Source organism: Suricata suricatta, chromosome 10 (genome assembly GCF_006229205.1).
Source record: "Suricata suricatta isolate VVHF042 chromosome 10, meerkat_22Aug2017_6uvM2_HiC, whole genome shotgun sequence".
NCBI lineage: Eukaryota > Metazoa > Chordata > Mammalia > Carnivora > Herpestidae > Suricata > Suricata suricatta.
Genome location: NC_043709.1, coordinates 18555861 through 18577357, shown reverse-complemented (window position 1 = coordinate 18577357; position 21497 = coordinate 18555861).

Here is a 21497-nt window from a genome sequence, read left to right as displayed (position 1 = left end):
CTGCTAGGGATTTACCCAAGGGATACAGAAGTGCTGATGCATAGGGTCACATGTACCCCAATGTTCATAGCAGCACTGTCAACAATAGCCAAAACATGGAAAGAGCCTAAATGTCCATCATCTGATGAGTGGATCAAGAAGATGTGATATATATACACAATGGAGTATTACAGGCAATGAGAAAGAATGAAATAAGGCCATTTGTAGGAAAGTGGATGGACCTTGAGGGTGTCATGCTAAGCGAAATAAGTCAGGCAGAGGAGGACAGATACCATATGTTTGCACTCATAGGTCTAACAGGAAAACAGGAGAAACCTAATGGAGGACCAAGGGGAGGGGAAGAGGGAAAGAAAGTTGGGGAGAGAGAGGGACACAAAACTTGAGAGACTATTGAATGCTGAAAATGAACTGAGGGTTGAAGGGGAAGGGGGAGGGGGGAAAAGAGGAGGTGGTGATGGTGGAGGGCACTTGAGGGGAAGAGTACTGGGTGTTGTATGAAAAACAATTTGACAATAAACTATTTAAAAAATAAATAAATTAAAAAAGAAAATATAAATAAAAAAAGAAAAAGGTGCAGAAACAAGTTTTACAGAGGCATTTTTGCAGAACTATTCTAATTACAGTGAGGTAACTTACACATCATAGGATAACAGGATATTCTCAGTGAAAATCAGATAACATACACATTTGTTTGAACTGGTAGTAAATCTTGCAACTAAGAAGAAAGCAGGATGTTTTCAGTGAGAAGCAGATAGCAAACACATTTTATAACAAGGACACTAAAATTCAGGCAGAAACAGGGCTAGGAGGCATTCTATTTGACTCACAAGAGGAAACCTCTTGTCAACCTTGTTCTTTGATGTTGAAGGTGTAAGCGCCATAGCCGCCCTAGATGAGCAGGCCTTTGCCTAGGAGTTTAAGTTGTAACTACTCATTCCTATCCTCACAATGGGCACCAAATTAGGATATGTATGTATGCCCAGTAACTTATGCCTGGCTCTTTGTTTCTTATTCCTAAATTAGACCTTTTCTCCGGGCCAGGGTAAACATTATTCTTGTGTTCTTTAACCCCCTTTATTATCCACATCTTAAGTTTGTGAAGCTCAATAGAAGAGCCTTTTGACAAACATCTGCAGTGCTTTGTTTAACTTCCTCTTTATAGAGGTGGGAATATGCTTCTTCCCATGAGGTGTCTGGGAAATATTGGTCTGATTTGGAACATTGTAAGGCCTAATCAATAGCAACAGGCTCAATTTTACATGAGCAGTAGTAGCAGAAGGAGATGCCAGTTTCCATCACTTGTGGCAGGAGCCGCGCAATGTCTACCATTTCCTTGCTGTGACCATGTCATCCAGCAAGGCGGGTGAGGCTCCCAGCGCTCCCTCCCTCTCAAAAGTAAATAAACATTAAAAAAATCTTAAAAATTTTTTATACCAACCTAAACTCCTCCATTAGCATATGAGTGTTTCTATTTTCCTATTCTTTTTAAAATGAATGAATGAATTATTTATTATTGAGGTAGGGAGAGAAAAAAAGAGAGGGGGAGGAGGAAATACGAGCAGAGGAAGGACAGAAGGAGAGGAAGAGAGAGAATTTCAAGTAGGCTCCGTGCTGTCAGTGCAAAGCCCAACATGGGGCTTGATCCTATGAACTGAGATCATGAGCTGAGCCAAAACCAAGAGTCAAATACTCAGCCGACTGAGTTGTCCCTTGTATTCTTACATAGATAGAGCTTTGTCTGTTTGATACTCTAATATGATATGCCTCTTAAGATCTACTTTTAATTATTGGGTGGCAAATAGTTTTATCTTTTTTTTTTTGAGAATTTTCTCTTACTGTTTATTAGTGATTTTTGTTTTCTTCTTATGACTTTGTTAACTGTCTGTGGATTAATATAAGCTTTTCCTTAAAGGAAAATATATGTTGCATATATTTTTCTTAGTCATTTGCCTATTTTAGTTTTATTTTTAATGTGATCTTTCACCAAATAAAAATTTTTTGTAGCAAGTTTAATATTTTCCAATATACTTTAGGTGACATTTTCTTTATTACTCTAAGATTATATATTTATAAATATATTTCTTTAGTGCTATAGATTTATTTTTTATTTTAAATCTCTAATAAGCCTGGAATTTATTTTAAATATGGTCAAAAGTAGTAATCTGGCTTATTTTCTCCACAACTGTTGGTCATGCACTCCTTCACTATTTACAGATTAAATTATTTTTCCCACTGATGTAAGATACCAGTATGTACACATTAATCAGTTTTAAACTCTAAATTTTGGGGTGCCTAGGCTCAATAGGTTAAGCATCTGACTCTTGTTTTCAGCTTGGGTCATGATTTCACAGTTTGTGACTTTGAACCCCACATGGGGCTTTGCACTGACAGTGCATAGCCTGCCTGAGATTCTCTGTCTCCCTCTCTTTGCCCCTACCCTGCTCATGATCAATCTCTCTCCCTTTCTCTTTCTCTCTCTTTCTCTCAAAAATACATAAATAAAGATTAAAAAATGAATAAATGAAATAAACTCTAAATTTTATTCCACTGGTTGCGTGTTTTATGGCAGTACTATAATATTTTAATTATCATTTTACATACTAATATATTTCATTTTCTTGCAGGTCAAAATTTCTATTATTACTGTAATTTTCAAAATCTCTTACTTAGTTTCATGTATTATTTTTCCAGATGAACTTTGGAATCATCTGTTGAATTTCCAAAAATATATCCTCAAACCCACTGCAATTGCACTGAATTTATTTATTTATTTGGGAAGAATTGACATCTTGATAATATTAAATCTTCTTAGTTGGTAACATGATATAGTTCTCCATTTAGACATGTTTTCTTTATGTCCTTCAACAATAATATTGTGGTTTTCTTCACAGAGAGTCTGCACATTTCTCATGAGTTTAACTCTTAGGTGTTCTTTATTGTTTTGCTGTTAAGAATATAATTTATTTTCTAATACATAATTGCTAAAATATAGGAAAATATTGAGCTTTATTCTGTAATACTGCTCTACTAATCTTTCTTATAAATCTTGGTTTTGTTTCCTTATTTCCTTTTCCTATTTTCTTCTTCTCCTTTTTTTTTTTTGGTAGCTCACTTAATTTTTTGGCTTGTTTTCTTTATCTCTTTGTATTTTTTTTTTTAGTGCTTGCTTTAGAGGCTATGATATATATATATATGTGTGTGTGTGTGTGTATGTGTGTGTATATATACGTGTGTGTGTGTGTGTATATATATATATGTATATATATATATATATATAGTTAAGTTAGTATCTTTCCAATTCAAGCAAAATGCAGAAGTAAAATTTGGAGCTATAGAGTGTTTTGAACAAAAAGTGAAATTAATCTAGTTGTATTTTAACAAGATAACTTTGTTGCTCTGTTGAGAATAGACTCTAGGTGTGCAAAGGCTAAAGTAGGAAGACTATTGCAAGTATAAGGAAAAAATATAAGGAGTTTCCTTCTATTACTATTTTGCTGAGAGTTTTTATCAAGAGTGTTAATTTTGTCAAATGTTTTTTCTGCTTCTACAAGAGTAATTATTGAAGTAATTATTTTATTCTGTTAATGTGGTGCATTTTATGGGTTTATTTTTCAATACTAAATCAATTTTATATTCCTGGAATATATCCCATTTGGTCATGAGGTATTATCCTTGTATGACTTTGATAATTTAACATTTGCGAAGTGGAAATACAGGTGCTGGTTGGTGAGCTATGATTCTCCAAAAGACCACAAGAGAAATTGAAATAGATGGTTATATTACTCATAGGTCCTGAAGCAAGTATACAGTATGTCTCAAGGGGTCACAAAGGGAGATCAAGACAGGGTGTAGGCAGAGAATGAGACAGGACTTGGGGCACATGTGTTTATGATGGTCCATTGGTGGGGGAGTGCTTTAGGGTTCCCAGGCTAAGGCTGGATTGCTCAATTCAAACCAAAAAGAATGGGGTTTTGATATTCTCTCTTAAGGTCTTATCTAACGGGCATTCAAGGAAGATCCTGACAGGCTGAGGAGACTATTAATTGCAAGGGCTGTTGGAAAACTCTAATGGGGAACTTATATTTGTTTGTGGGCTATTATCTGGGGCATGTGCTTGCAATGAGGAGACCAGTGTCTGTTTAAGTAAACAAAATGGATGCTGAGGCAGCAATATCATGAAGTACTTTAGCTAACGCTCAACATTTTTTTTTTATATATTCAGGTTTGATATGTTAATATTTTGTTAAAGAATTTTGAGATCATGAGGGATATGGGTTCATAATCTTGTTTTTGCAAGATTCTTGTCTAGTTCTGGTATTAAGGTTATCTTAGTCTCATAAAATGAATTGAGCAAATTTTCAAATGTGTCCTTTCTAGGGTCCTAACTGAATGCTTGGGTATTCAGTCAAGTCTCTTCATTGGGCTTGTCAAAACACAAACATCTCTCAGTATTGTGAGAGCTTTGGTATCTGCATTAGTCTCATGGCCCTTGAAGAGTTGTTCCTCTAAGACCTCTTGGAATCTTGCTCTGTGCGTGCATAACTTCGTATTTATCCAGAGACTAAAGGGGATCTCTATGCAGATATATGGAGCTATTATTCTAAGCAGCTGTGGTTCCTTTCCTCACAAATTTCACTTTGATTTCTCTACTCAGCAAGGTTTCTGCTCTCTATCTGTGATCCACTGTCTGTTGCTGCTATTTGTAAAATGCTTGCAGGCAGAAAGCATTGTTTTTCCTCTCAAGAATAACACTCGTATTGGCTTTGTCCAATGCCTAAAACAGTTTCTTCATTTATTTTTGTTCAATTTTTTTTATTAAGGTATAGTTGACATATTAGTTTCAGGTATACAATATAATGATTTAATATTTATGTATTGTGTAATTATTTGTGTTCCATTTTGAGTTATTTACTCTGGGAGGATGGATCTAATACCACTTACTTCATTATAGCAAAAATTATGTATGTCAAATTTGAGATTTCTATTAGGTAGCCAGATAGCAAAGTATGGTAGACCATTGAATGCATGAATTTAGAATTCATGGATAAGGTCCTTGGAGGTCCTTTCCTCCAAGTTTCTCCTGCTTTTTGGTTTGCTTCTGTTTTTCTCTTTAGGGTAATAGGCTTTCATCAATTGTCTATTAATCTTGGTGATTCCATCATATTTAAGAGCTAAGAGGCTCTGTTTCTGTGTGTCCATAGGTTTTAAATGATGTGCTTCATGGTTTGGTGATAGAAGTGGGCCATTTCTTTGGAAGAAAGATGCACATACTTATAAACATATATTAAACACACATGTATGTATTTTTTCAGTGAGTCAGTTTCTCCAGAGCAAAGTTCTTTAATCCATTGCCTGAGAGTTGTAAAAGCCTGACTACCAGTATTCTGGGAAGCAAGTTAAAAGTGGGGGCTCCCAATATCAAGCATCACCATTTGATATGTTCTCTCCAATATTACTCCTTTTTTTTTTTTTAGTATGAACCTTACCCCAATTCTCAATAAGTCATGTGTCCCTAAGTCCAGGATCAAATCCAGGATTTGGTTTAGTATGCAAGAGAAGAAAACCTTCAACATTCTGCCAAGGGGAAGAGTAGTCAGTCACTCAGCTGGTAGCATGAGCTGGTGGTCCAGGAATCCTACTGCTTCTTCTTTGGACTTTTCAATTAGTTTGCCCATATTTAAGTCCCCCTATACACTATCTTTCCGGGATACCTGAGGATCCCAATTACTGACGCTGTTTTGGATTCTGCAGCCCGACTCAGTTTGGTTCTGGGCTTCCTTCATGACCAGTTTGCTTTCAGCTTTCTCTGGGCTGCTAGTCAGTTCTCCTTGTGCTTTCTCATTTCCAAATTTGTGTGGCTTTCATCTCCTTTGTTATTTTCTTTATACCTATAAGTTCCTATCTTAAACTCCTTTTAAGTTATTTAGTAAGATTTCAGGAGAGATGAGTCAATATTAGCATTAACTTCTATCATCTCTCTTTAATTGTAATTGACTAGCCTCTCTCTCTCTTTCACTCTCTGAATTCAGAGCTCTTTCAACACTCCCTGTGTCCTTTTCAGCACAGAAAATTGTTTTTCTTTTTATATTATTGATTATAGTGCATTTTAAAAGCCACTTTCTTTAAGATCTAACTCTGGGATTATCTTCTATGTAAATCAAATCTGACCTCCCCAAGCAGAGCCAATCTCTCCATTCTCTGTATTTCTATAGCACTTTGAATGAAATTCTGTTATAACACTCATTACAGTGTTTTGTCAAGTAAGTTTTCTTGTATTCCTCCTCTGACTGTAAATTCCTTGAGGCATATTTTATGCAATCAATATCTGTCAGGGGAACAAGCATGTGAAGCAGTGTGACCTAGAGGGGTTTCTGATAAGGTGAAGAGGCACAGACAAGAAATGAAAGTTGGCTCTCAGATATAGAATTATCAGTCTAAGCTATAATATAAACCAAGATCTAGCGATATAGTTTCGCACAGAAATGTTCATGACAGGTTTGTTTATCATGATAAGAAATGGTGAACATCAATGAGGGAATGTTAAGAACACCATAATATATTCATCTGATGATTATCTTTGTTACTAATAAAAGAAAATTTAGAAGAATTTCACACAAAAAGTTATGTGATAGAGTGTTAAGTTTAAAAAGCAAAATACAGGGGCACCTGGGTGGCTCAGTCAGTTAAACATCTGACTTTGGCTCAGGTCATGATCTCACAGTTCCTGCATTTGAGCCCAGCATCAGGCTCTGTGCTGACCACTAGCTCAGAGCCTGGAGCCTGCTTTGGATTCTGTGTCTTCTCCCTGTCTCTCTGCCTCTTCCCTGCTCATTCTCGCGTGCGTGCGCTCTCTCCCTTTCTCTCTCTCTCTTCTTCTCACTCTTTCCCTCTATCAAAAATAAATAAAACATAAGCAAAATACAAAATTTTACATGTTGGTATATTAAAAAAAACTGTATACCCAGAAAAATATATTGGTTGTCTTATGGTAGTAAAAATATGGGTGGTTTTCTTATATTACATAACCAGTGTTTTAATTTTAAAAAGTACTGTTTTTATAGTAAAAAAAGAAATTTTAAAAAATCATGAAAAGGGGAAAAGTTGTTATAGCAAATTGAATACTTTCTAAGTCACAGTCTAAGGTTTATTGAGAGGGAGTGCAGGAAGAGGCATGAAAAGGAGGGTTCAGAAACATTTATCAGAGGTCAATGAGGGGAAGGCTTTAACTGAGTGAAAAGAACATGTAGCTTGTGTTGTGAGGAAAAACCAGTAAATGACATTAGATGGGAAAGCAGTCCAGTAAACTGAACACCATGAATTATTTTTTTGAATCATTCCATTTTAAATTGAGCCTCAAAATTCTTCCTGCTGCTTACCATCTTTTAAGAAGGGGACCGTGGTTTAACATGAGACCTGTTAGTTTGGGTAGCATTGAATGAAGTCACCCGGTATTGAGGACAACTGAGGATGGATGGATGGGGACTTTGTGTATTTCTGTGTTGATGAAAGAATTTAGTGACTGTTTTATGTAATGTTGGGTGGTGGTTAGGAAAGGGAGTTTCTCTAGGATTCCTACCTTGCCTCATAGTGCTTGCCATGATACTCAAAAAAGAAAAACGTTTATTAACAATGACCTACCAAATTTAAAAGTTTTGTTCTGGATTCCTCCTCTGACTGTCAAATTCCTTTATAGTGCTTATATTTGATGTATAGGAGAGGATAATTATGTATCCAGTTTCACTGGAACAATATTTTTTGTCTAAATCATATGTATTGACTGCATTGTTAGACCCAAATTTGCCTAAGAAAAGTGCATTTTGCCTTGACTTTGTAGTTTTTGCCTGGATCTGTTAGCATCTCTTGACCCTTTTAGTGCCATGGGCCTTTTTGAACATCTGGTAAAGATGAAATGAACATAATAAGATATATTGAATTATAAAGAGAACATTGTACATGGTCATCAAAATATAAAATTTATAGAATAATCATATATGTACCTCTTTATTAATACATGAAATTACAAAACGGGTCATTTAAAATATAGGTAAGTTAATTTTATTTATTAAAGACACTATAAAGGCTTTGCTGCTTAGCTTATATGAGAACATTAAAGTCTGGGGTAGTCTCTGACTCCTTTTTTTTCCAATGATCAACCGATAATTATAGATAGACAATACAGGAAGGCAATAGGGGTCTGGGTGGCCTATGTGAGAACATGCAACTTTAAAGTGAGAACATGTGAGGATACAGTGAACAAGTGGCCATGGCATGCACAACAGTTGTTCAATAGTTGGTTATCCAAGTTGCATGCTAAGTATTTTAGGCAGAAAGAGAGCAACAAATTAGCTATCACCATAATTTTGAAGTCGTGATACATGTAAATGATATTTTTAGTTATCTGTAGTAACTATAATGAGATATAAAAATATTTGTGATTTCTGTTGGTGACAAAGTTATAGATGCTGCTGATATTGCTGTGATTTGTCTCCTATATTTACACTCAAGAGAAATGTAAAGTCAGAGTCTAGTGAGGAAGAAACGATATATATTTTCACCCACCCATTGTCATGAAACTCTCAACTTCTACCCCTGAATCCAAGGTTAAGCATATTTGCCTTAGATTCTTTATTCTAGTCTCATTCATGACCCTCAACTATATTAGTCATGGATTTTTAAACAGTAACATAGAAGCTGATCTTAATTGTTTCTCTGTCATAGTGCTTTAGTTTAATTGGTATTGAATCTTGAAGGTGTTTTTGGCAAAAGTGTCGGATTCTAGATGGTGAAATCTGAGAAGAGTGAACTAGGCCAGAAACTGTGGAGCCTGGTTGTTTTCAGATCTAAAAAGTGACCTGCTGTAAGGACAAACTTGCCCTGCTTTTCTTCAGGACTTGAGAAAGGTTGAGCCCATTTTTGTTTTCATGTTGAACCTTTTTCTTAGTTGACCACAGGAAAAGATCTGAATCAGAGACACGTGGTGTGATGTCTGGCCCCCAGAGGTATAGTTAGCCCGACAGAATTATTCTGCAATCACCGCCTGAATTTATGGTTTTAATCAAAGCAGCTAGTCTGGATTTGTTTAGTTGTGTGTGTGTGTGTGTGTGTGTGTGTGTGTGTTAATAGAGATAGTGTATTTGGGGAAAAAGAATCTTTATTTCTGCTCTAGATTTAGATCCAGTCAGAAAGCAGTAGTGAACCCTAATCCTGTAATCTATATTGAGTTTTCTAAATGTATAAATTTAAGATATGTATAACTGAGCTATGTATAGTATCAACCATTTTAATGGAACATAGTTTAACTATGCTAGATCTAGTATTTCCTCCAAATACTATGGCTTTGAAGCCACTCTTAGAATTTAAAATTGTAAAATTGAGCACATTGTCCACAAGTGAACACATTGTACCTACTTCTCTATGTGCACTTTTTCTGGGGTTTGAAAAAATAACAAAGACTCTGATTTTGTGTGGGATTCTCAACTGAATACAAAGAATAGGGACTTAAGGTTCGAGTTTGAAAGTCTTCTGAGTCTACTTTTGTTACACAGATAAGTCCTTATAATCAGTGCAAAATGTCACTAGAAAAAAAGACTGCTTTTAAGAGGAATCATTTTATTTTTATTTATTATTATTTTTTTAATGTTTATTTATTTTTGGTAGATAGAGAGAACACAAGCAGGAGAGGAGAGAGAGAGAGGGAGACACAGAATCTGAAGCAGGCTCCAGGCTCTGAGCTGTCAGCACAGATCCTGATGCGGGGCTCGAACCCACAGACTGTGAGATCATGACCTGAGCCAAAGTTGAACACTTAACCAACAGAACCATCCAGGCGCCCCAAGAGGAATAATTTTAAATGGTGACAAAAATTTTAAGATAAATACTGAAAAAAGCTTTAATTAGAGAAAGAAATACAATACCTAAAACAAATTTATTTTAGCTTTTACCTATGCATTGATTTAAAATAAGAAATGAATCAAATGTTGTAATTTGGCATGCATTTTCTGACAAATGGTATGATTGTAGGATATGACATTTTTATCTTCTGGTTTTTTTAGTGTAATCACATAGAGTCTTTTTTTTGGCAAAAATTTTCAAGCACTTTCCTACTTTTCCCAACAGCTTCATTTCATACTTTTATGTTCAAATTATTCTCTTTTAGGAGCCTACTTTGTTTTTTCATTTTGCAAGATCTGAATTTACCCTTTTAATCTATTTGCTTTGTGCTGTCAAATGTTAAGGAGTCTGAATTTCCACAAGAGTAGATGTTGGTGTATTACATGGGAAGGAATGTTGAGTGGTAACTAATTTCATAGGTGGCTTGTTCTTCAGTGAAGAATTTCAGGTCTTCCTGACCATGGGGGGGGGGCACTCATCTCCCAATTCCCCTTTTCAATATTAATTAATGAATACACTTGAAAAAGTAAGAAGTCAAAGTAGTACTAACCCCTCGGCTTATTGGCCAAAGATTTGGCCTGTATCAGAAGGAATTTCTAATACTCAAATTGTGGAAAGGGCTCTGGGGAGGAATCTGGGATTGAGCTGGTAAATAGTAGGATATGTCTACCTGTTTCCATGATGCCATCTACCTTGGAGACAGGGAGCTTTCACTGACTAGGGGGGTAAAAGTGAGTAAAAGAGTGTCTTGCATTCTGTCTTTATATCTTTTACAAAACCACTCAGGGCATAACGCTTTTTTTTCTTGAACTCCCTGTCCTCTCTCTCTCTCTCTCTCTCTCTCTCTCAAATAATATTTTCAAAGTTCATTTGGAAATGAAAATTTGCTATAATGCATTTTATTGTGCAATGGACAACCAGAGGTGTTTTGTGAGTAGGCATGTGAGGAATGTAACAATAATGATTATGTAAGAACACTACTCTTACAGCGGATAACCATAGTGGTTAACATTGAACACATACTATATAGGAGGCACTCACTAAGGAACTTACCAGGTCTTCATAACAACTCTGGGAGATAAGTTGGTTACTGTTGTTATTTACATTTTACTAATGAGGAAACTGATAACATCGAGAGGTTTAGTGACTTGCCCATAGTCACATAACCAATAAGCAGAAGGTCAGAATTTGCACCTAGGTATTTGACTTCAAGGTCCACAGCATAACCCCTTTCTTGCTGGCTCCCTGTAGAAAGAAAGGACAGAAACTGGAATGGTCATGAGAGCAGATTAAGTTAGAAGAGTATTACCTATTTGGATTTCCCCATATCAATAATAATACTAATGGCATTGGAGATTTCAAAGTCTGTCATCACTTAAAAAAAAAAAACAAACCTAGAAAGAGCATGTGCATTGCGGCCAGAGTGCTTGGTTCCAATCCCCATACTACCATTTTAAATGTCTCCCATGGTTTTTAGCGTGTGTTAATGTTCAATGCTGAACTAGTAACCTATGCTTTTTTTCTCTTAGAATCTCTGCTGTTAAGAAAAGAGTTGGTTCTGAGATCTTTTACCAGGTAAGTGATGTAACATGGTAGAAAAAGGCATGTGTTCTAAAATCCTAAGACTTAGGTGAAGTTAAGAAGATTCGGAATATAGACAAAATGTTTCTGAGAAACAATATGAGAAAGGATGTGGCTGCTTCTTGTTTTACCAGACAAGAAAAAGATTCCTCAGGCCTGAGAGGAAAGAGGTTCTATGGCGAGGTATTGATGAAAGCAGGAGGCTTAGGGGTCCCAGAGAAAGGGTTCCTGCTCCCTGCGCAGCTAGGGAGGTGCCAGACCTTAGCAAAGCTTGGGGATGGGACTTAGACACCATGCCCTTCGAATCTAAGAAGATAAAGCCATGCCAGCCTCAGAGAGTCATGTTTCTTAACATGGCATGGAAACAGGAGGAAAAAGAATCCTGTTCTATTCTCAACATGGAGTGGAAGAAGCAAAGAGAACTGCAGATTTGAAGCAGCTGTTTAGATACATAAGAGGACAGCTTCTCATTAAGCTACGTGGACTGATGACTGAAGAGCTACTGGGCTAGTGGATGTCTCAGTGGGCATCTGTGTAGAGAGGTGACCCTGGCCCTGGATCTGCTCTGTTCCGTCCCTCACAGCAAACATCAGCTCCCCAGAACTTAGACACAACTCCACAGAAGAGAAAAGGTCCAGATGCATAAAATTTGATTGCTATCCTGATAACATGTATGTGTTCTTATTTATCCAGGTTTGTACTTTAAGATCCTTAGTCACTTTACTGCTTAATTTCTAACGTTTTGTTTTGTTTTGTTTTTGTGGCTATTCCTTAGCTGATCCTCTAAAATTATATTTTACCCAAATGGCCCAATTTATCAAGCATTTACATGTACTTACATATTCTTCCCTTCCCCAAATTTTAATCAACTTACAAACAGGTAATATGTGTACTTGGTAAAAAATTCAGAAGGCATCCACTAGTGTACAATGGGAAGTAAGTCTCCCTCCTATCCTTACTCCTCAGTCCTATGACTGCTGTCAGTTTTTTATGTTTCCTAAGATATCATGTGTTTGTATTATCATATATATATATGTATACAGTCTAAAAACAGACCCACAATCATATTTTACACACTGCTCTGTACCTTGCCTTTTCCATATAACAAGATGTCTTGGATATTATTCCATTGTGTATTTAGCATTCCATTCTAGAGATGCATTGTGATTTATCTGAGCAATTGATGGGAATTTAGGTTGTTTCCAGATTTTTGCTATTAAGAGTAGTGCTACAAGGAATTGTTTGTACATACTTCTTTGCACCTTATTTGAATACTAGAAGTAGAACATAAGAATGACAATATGTGCACTTAAAATTTAAACAGACAATAAATAAAATAAAATAAAATAAAAATAAAATTTTAATAAGACACTGTTTGGTGGTTCTCATAGGGATTATACCATGTGAAATTCCCACCTCAATAAATGAGTGCCTGTCTTTCCTTTTATGAAACTTACTTTTTTCTCACTTGATAATATTGTTTATTATTTTATTTTAAAAGTTAATTTGTATTTTCTTCTGTACTCTTTTTCTTTTATCTGCTCAAGACCTTTGCTCACTTTTCTTGTTGATTATTGTGTTTTATGTGTTTGTAAAATACATTGTATGTTTCATGAAGTTAGTTAGCCTTTTGTAATATGTATTGTGAATGTTTTTTTCTAGTTTATTGTTTGTGCTTTGATTTTATTTACTTAGACAATTTAGACTTTTTATTCATATATAACTTATATAGCTTAATTCGTCAATCTTTTAAACCTCATGGTTTCTTTTAGTATTTTTTCTGTTTCTATTTTTCTGTTTAAATCTTTCTCATTGAGGAACTTATTGTTGTAAAGGGAAAAACAGCAGAATGTTAATTACAGTGTTTATGAGGTTCCATTTATAACATTGACTTTAAGTTCCTGATGAATCATGTGCAATGGAATAAGATTCTACTTTGGACCTTCAAAATCATGTTTGAATTACTTGTTTAATTTACTTGCAAAAATAAGTTCTGCAAGAAAAAAAGTCTTCAATATACTTTTCAACACTCCCCCAAAGGCCATCTACTATGGGTGAGTTAATTGTAACAAGATTGGAGTTGGGAGAAGGTCAGCGGGAGTGTCTCACTATTGTAAACTTAGCAAATTCAAACGACGAGAAATGTGGTCGTTTACAGTTTGATGTGAACAAAGACAATTCTCTAGGGCCAACATTCTAGAACAAGAATTTATATTCTCAACATTTTAAAAGTCAACAGTCCTTGAAATTATTAAAACAAACCTTTGAATATTATAGGAAAACTGTCTTATCCTGTAAACTTGGGTAGAAATCTGACTTTAAGATAACATGATACTGAATAAGTATAGTTTTAATTTAAAGTTTATGGTAACTGGCATATAAATATTATGTAAACTCCTTCATTATCTAGCTAGAACAAAGAGTGATGGCTAGCCCAATGCTTTGCATATTTAAAAGCACTCAGGTCCCTACTGAAAATTTCTCATTAAATAATGTTGAAATGTATTGCTATCCTTACAACTCCTACTCTAACCAAAGCTGAGTCAAAGACCTTGGCAATAGAATAATATTCTTTAACTGATATGAATAATAGATTTCAGCTGTATGACGTTGCAGAAGATTGCACTTTGAATTTAACTCATTTGAAAACTATGTTGCAATAATATTCTGTTTTCAGGCTTACTGGTTTTTATTATTCTTAAACTTTTAAAAATTTAATTTTTAATTACACACAAAAATGAATGCATTCAGTTTTGAAAACTAGAAATATAATAGAGAAAGCTAAAATCCTTTCTGTAGAGACTCCTTTACCTGTTTTCTTCTCTTCCAAAAAATCCCAGTTCAGACTGTTATGAGTTTGGTGCCTATGCTTGCAGTTGAGTTACTTTGTTATTCAACAATATACTTTTAAGATCTATTCACATTGAAACATTTAGATCTTGTTAGCTTCTTTCAACTGTTGCACATTATTCCATCAGATAGAATACTGTATATTTAGTCACATTACTCTATTAATAAACATGTAGTTTTCACACAGTTTTTCATTATTATAAATGACATTGCAATTTGCTTGTAAATGTCTCCTTCTGCTCTAATGATGATTTTTTTTCAGGAAAAAGTTCTAACATAGGATTTTTGGGGTTATGAGGTATGAGCATTTTGTTTTAATATACTGTCAAGCTATCCTTTAAAGTGGCTGTACTAATTCCTGCTTCTATAAGCAGTTGTATAAGAATACTTATTGCCCCAAAACCTTTTCAACACTTAATTTTGTCAAACACTTAAAATTATTGCTAATTTGGTGAATGCAAACTATTATCTCATTATTTTAATTTGTATTTCACTAATCACTACTGAGTTGATTATCTTTTCATATATATATTGGGCATTCAAGTTTCTTCCTTTGTGAATTATCTATTCATCTCCTTTGCTCACTTTTCTGTTAGCCTGCTTTTCTTTTTTCTTTCTTCCCTTTTAAAAATTATTTAAATTAAAAAAATGTTTTATTTCTTATTTTTGAGAGAGACAAACAGAGTGCAAGTGGAGGAGGGGCAGAGAGAGAGGGAGACACAGAGTCCAAAACAGGCTGGCAGCTCAGAGCCTGATGCAGGGCTTGAACTCAAGAAACTTGAGATCATGACTTGAGCCAAAGTCAGATGCTTAACCAACTGAGCCACCCAGGTGCCCGTCAACTGTTTTTCAGTGTTAATTTTCAAATTCTTATAGGATTGTTAGAATTCTTTATATTTTTCCAGTTATTAGTCCCTTTTACATTATTTGTGTTGCAAAGTATTTTATCTATGCCTATTGATTATTGCAGTCTCTTTTGAATATGTGGGTTAGTATCTTTCATCATCTCTGGAAAATTATCAATCATTTATCTCTTCAAATATTGTCTTTGTTACACAACTCTTTTCTACTTCTCCAAACAAATTAATCTTTGACTTCTATCTTCTTTTGTTTCTCCACTCATATTTTTTATTTTGGGTGACTTGTTATGGTCTCTTTTCCAGTTTAGTAATTCTCTCTTTTGCTTTATTCAGTCTGTTGCTAAAAACGTCTAATTGAGTTTTTAAAATTAGATACTCTATTTTCATCATTTTTTTCATATCTTATAGGTTGCATTATATAATTTCTATTTCCTTTCAGATATTTTAAATCTTGACCTAATTTCTCTAACCTTTGCAAGCCTATTTGTTATATAATCTGTGTCTGATTATTCCAATATGTGACATTTTTGTGGATCTCTTTTTGAGGGCTGTTTGTGTTTCTGTTCTCACTCATGGTATCATGTTGCCTTGTGGACTTACTTATTTTTGATTATGTACTACCAATTGTCCTTGAAAAATTATTTGCGAGGATTCTCTGGGGCATAGGGTAATGTTTTCTTCTCTAGTTAAAGTTTGCATTTGTGCCTGTCAGATTCCCTGAGGCATAAACAGTGCAGAACCACTTTAAACTAAATTTACAGCTTGTGGTTTCCTGGACCACCCCTCTGATGTAAGTTAGGGTTGAACATCTATGCAAGAGATCATTTGTGGTTACCATTTTTAAGAAGCAGGTTTTTCTTATTCTATTTTCCCCACTCTGTTTTGCTCAGCATGAAATCCCACCCTCCTCAAGTTCCCTGTATGTGGGTTGTGGTTAGGAAGGTGCATTTACTTACTTCAGAGTTTTATTTAATGTGCTTATCTCATATATGGCTCCTCAGGTCTGGTAAGGTCTGGACTTTGACTCAAGTACTCCATGCCTCTTTGTGTCATCTAAACTGCAGCTCCATCTTATCTAGATCAGCAGATGTCCTCAGGGAAAAAACAACTTTGTGGCTGTTTACTTTTCTAGATATCTACTTTCTAAGGCAAACTCTCCTATCTTTTGATTTATTTGATGTTTTTAAGAAATAATTTTAGCAATTTGAATTGGTATGAAAAAATACCTTCCATTTCTGAACGTGGAGGTTGTAGGAAATTTTTTAAATTTACCTGTTTGCTTACAGAATTATTTCTTTTTCCTTGAAATTTAAAAATATCACCAGGATGTTTTAAGGTGACAACTTCTAAAAGTTAATTCTTTCTGGTACAAAGTAACTCATTTTGTTTTACTGATTTTTTAGTTTTTTTTCTCCCAGGGAAATAACATCTCCATTTTATTGTATCTTAATTTATCACCGCTGTTTCATTTCTCCAATCATTGCTTAAGAAACTGAGTCCCTCATCTCTATCATTTTCTGTTTTTGGCTCCTTTATATTGTAGGAGAGTTTCTCAGACTTGTCTACCATGTAAGTCATTTTTCCTCCCTGTAATATTGTTGGCTATTTTAGTTTCTACTTCTAGTCATGTATAAGATGTTTATCATATTATTTTCTTTATTATAGGTTTAAAAATTTTTTGCACCTTTCTTTTGCCTTAATATTTATTTGTTTTCAAGTCATGTTTCTTGACATGCCTATAGAAATAATGATTTTTGTAACCTTATTGAGTATTATATCTTTGTATAAATCTTTTATGAAAATACTTTAATCTTTATTTTTTTAAATTTTATTTTTGAAAGAGAGAGAGCAGGGGAAGGGTAGAGAGAGCAGGCTCCCACATCGTCAGCCCAGAGCCCTATGTGGGGATTAATCTCACAACCATGAGATCATGACCTGAGCTGAAATCAAGAGTGAGACACTTAACTGACTGAGCCACCCAGGAACCCCAGTTTTATCTTTATTATTAATCACAGTCTTTGTATCTTTCCTTGTTGAAGAATCTTTGTATTGGTCTATTGTGATTTTATGTATTCATTTTCAAAAATTTTTATTATCATTAAAAAAACTGAAATAACAATAACATTTAAACAGTGAATTCCATTGAAAAGAGTTAACCAAGGGAATGAAATGTAAGCATCTACCATACAATAAAAGGTAAAATAGTTGAACCGTAACACTTAGTCATGCAAACAGGGGCACCCGGGTATCTCAGTTGGTTAAGTGTCAGACTCTTGATTTTGGCTCAGTTCATGATCTCATGGGTTTTGGAATTGAGCACCATGTCGGGCTCTGCACTGGCAGTGTGGAACCTGCTTGGGATTCCCTCTCTCAGCCTCTCTCTCTGCTCCTCCCCCAATCATGCTCACTCTCTCCCTCCTCCCCCCAAAAAATACTAAAAAATTTTAAACATGTAAACAATTCTTTATTTTAACATAAAGATATGGAAGGAGACACTTAAGTCTTATTTACATACAGGCATTTTTAGTAGTATATAAAGTACTTTACTATAAGTAGTAAATAAAGCAGTGAGAAATCATCTGAGTTTCAAAAGAAGATAAAAGTGGAAATTTCTAAGGCAAACCTTAGGAATATGAATGTTTAGAAATTTTCTGTTTCTCTAATTCCTTCTTATTTATTAAAAGAAATAGAGAAATGAGTATAAATGAGCACTGAGACAACATGTGGATATACCTGTTGACACCACTTGCAAGAAAAATTTGTTCTGGGTGGTTCAATTGGTTGAATGTCCAACTTTGGGTTTTGGCTCAGGTCATGATCCTAGGATCGTGGGACTGAGCTCCAAGTTGGGTCCCATGCTGGTCGTGGAGCCTCCTTAAAATTCTCTCTCTCTCCCTCTGCTTCTCTACCCTGCTTGAATGTGCTCTCCCTCTTTCTAAAAAAACAAAACAAAACAGACAAACAAAAGGTAAATTTATTCTGAAACTCCTTGTCCAGTCAATAGAAAAATACATTCAGAAAACCATTTTAGAACTCAAGCACAAAGTTTTTATTCTGGAGAAGCTCAGAGTCTAATTGGGAACTGATAGGTACAAACATTAAATAAATACTTACAATGTGGTATTCTCGTTCTCTTTCCCCCTCCCCAACCAGTAGATGTAAAAATGATTTATGCAAATGTACCTATAATTATAATAATATAATATAATAATTACATACTTGTATATATAATTTATTTGTATATATCAGGTATCTTGGTATATACAGAAAATGAAGCATCTGTGTATACAAATTGAAGTTGGTAACAAAGTTAACTTTCGTATGAAATATTTTGCCTTTTTAGTTTCCTCTGGAACCCAGAAGCCATTGGATTCCTGAAATTTTAAACCTGAACTTCGATATGACAATAATTGCATATCAAATGCCCACTAGTAGCTAAGCATCTGCTATACAATAGAATAGAAAAATCTGGAGGCTGATAAAATGCTGCAAATGTGTTCCCCATTTCTTTTCCAAGAAAAACCTCCTAATGGGCTGCTGATGATCTAATCAGGTCAAGTGCTCTCTGAGTTGCCCTCTTTATACAGAGTCAGCAAGCATAACATTTTGTTAACCTATTGACACAGAGGAAATTTGTTTTCCATCTGACCTTTTACAGTAACTACTCAAAATTACTTTCTCTTCAGCTAACAAAGTTAATGAATAAATTATCCAGCTGTAAAACTCACAGACAGGAGCAATTACAATTTTTATTTTTATTTCTGATTATTTGATTTTTGCTTTTGGCCATTGTTTCTTTCCCTAGGAAAAAGTTTTAATCTTTATTAAAAATTTGCAGTTGTGGTTTAGAGAGTAATACTCTTGAACTATTTGGAACCAATCACATATTCACAAAGTAATTCGTTATTTTGCAGATATTACAATTATAGATGTTGAAATGGTCCCATGATAAGCTTATGAAGTATAGAAATGCTATTAATAATTTGCAACCATTTGCTTAAGATAGAATAAAAGTTCAACTTTGGGCTACCTATAAACAAAGGGTTTCCTAAAGAAATAGTAATTAAAAATACATGAGGCATTTTATTTATTTATTTATTTTTAAATTTTTTAATGTTTTATTTATTTTTGATACAGAGAGAGACAGAGCATGAGAGGGGGAGGGGCAGAGAGAGAAGGAGACACAGAACTGGAAGCAGGCTCCAGGCTCTGAGCTAGCTGTCAGCACAGAGCCTGACGCGGGGCTTGAACCCACGAACGTGAGATCTGACCTGAGCCGAAGTCAGAGGCTTAACTGACTGAGCCATGCAGGTGCCCCACATGAGGCACTTTAAACCTGAGAATAAACTCTTTTCCAAAATGGAAAAATAAATTATGGGTCTTTGTTTTCATTCTTTTTAAAATCTCAGTTCTCAAAATTTCTACTCACCAATATTTTGTTAAATGTATTCATTCAAATTACTCAAGTTTTTAAAAAATGATAGCACTTAATTTTACATTATTCTCAAGTCCAGCCTTTTAACTGTTTCGAAATGACCTTTCCCTAAATAGGTCCAAATTGGAAGTTTACACTAGTAAATTTGTTTGTAATGATTTCCTATATTCATTATAGCTTCAAAAATGGGCATCCAATTCAGTTCCAAAGGTAAGCCTGTCTTCAGTTGTTGGGCCAATTTTAAATACTTCTTAGAGAATGAGATTATATAGGTTTTCTCTGTAGAGTATTCTAACATTTACTATCCTATGAATATTATTTAAGCATTATTAGATCTACTTACCTCTTCCAATTTTCAGAGAAGAACTCAAGCGTGCTCATATTTCATTTATCATGAATAAGCACACAGGCTATTATTTTAACATTTTCCATTAACTTAAACATACAGCAATATTATTTTATACTTGTTAGAAAAATTCTATAGACTTGAAAGATCCAAGAGCATTTTGGATTACCATCAGCAAATAGCCATTGTTTTTTTTTTTTGTTTTGTTTTGTTTTTTGGAAGATGTTCCTGGTCACTAAGAAGTGTATTCTTTTAATACAATTTTTATTATTTTTTAATTTTTTAATTGTGGTTAAAACACCACAACTCATTAACCTGCGTTTAGAAAATCACACATTATAAAACAGCAGCATTTCTTACAGTTGAATATGCAAAGTGGGTTTTTATTCTTGCTGTGTTTGATTATCTACCTTGAACAGTCTTATAATAGAACTAGTCAAAACATCATTAAATATTCTTATTATGGGAAGTAACTCCTTTATGAAGCAGACAGTAATGATTACGTGACAACTACTTTTGTTATTAAGTACTCTTAACATTTTTTTCCTGTATTTTAATTTAATTTGGGGGGATGGTGAGTAAAGTCTCCTTTAATTATTTACAGATCCAAGCACCCAAAGGTCATAATATCTCTTAGTTTCTTTTAAAGCAGAGAAACACAGGCCTTGAATGGAAACTCTTAAATGTCAAAGAGCTTGTCCTGTTGAAAAGGTTAGTAGTTATAGAAAAATATTTCAAAAACATAAATGCAGCAGTTTGAAACATGGTTTAGTGCCCAGAATAACTTGTTGGGTTTTTTTTTTCATTTTTAACATAAATATCAACTGCCACTGTGTAATTGAGTCACAAACACATTTGAATTCAGGAATTTTTATACTGAAAGATTTCTCTGTGAACAAATCCCATCTCACCAAACAGAAAGATTTTGTTACTGTTTGTGTATTTTAAAAGCAAGAAAGCCGGGTATTACACAGTACTCCATTGGGTATTTTATGTATCTGTGTACTTTCTTATTCCATTCCCCTCTCATTTTTGTGATCCTCAAAATATCTAGGACAGCATTTTTGCATGCTTACATATACTTAAGAATATAGCTTAGTGGTTAAAATCTTGGGTTTTGTAGCCAGACTTCCTGGGTTCAAATCTTGTTCTGCAACCTTCAGTTCTATTACCTTTGCAATTCACTCAAAGCTCCCATACCTCAGTTTTCTCATCTATAAATAGGAGTTGCATTAAATGTTTGTGGATTAAGTGAAATAACATATGTAAAGCACTTAAAATAGTGGCTGTCACATACTAAACTTTTAACAAAAATTTATCAAGCACCTTTCACAGTGATATTGTGCTATAAATGGTAGAGATACCACAATGAACAAGACGGGCATATTTACCCCTCTCAAAGAATTTACAGTTTACTGGAAGATTCAAATACACAGGTCATTATAATATAGTACAATAACTACTATGATAGGGTAGTGTAGGGTCCTGTAATTGCTTAATGGAAGACACCTTACCCAGAGTAAAAAATCCAGGA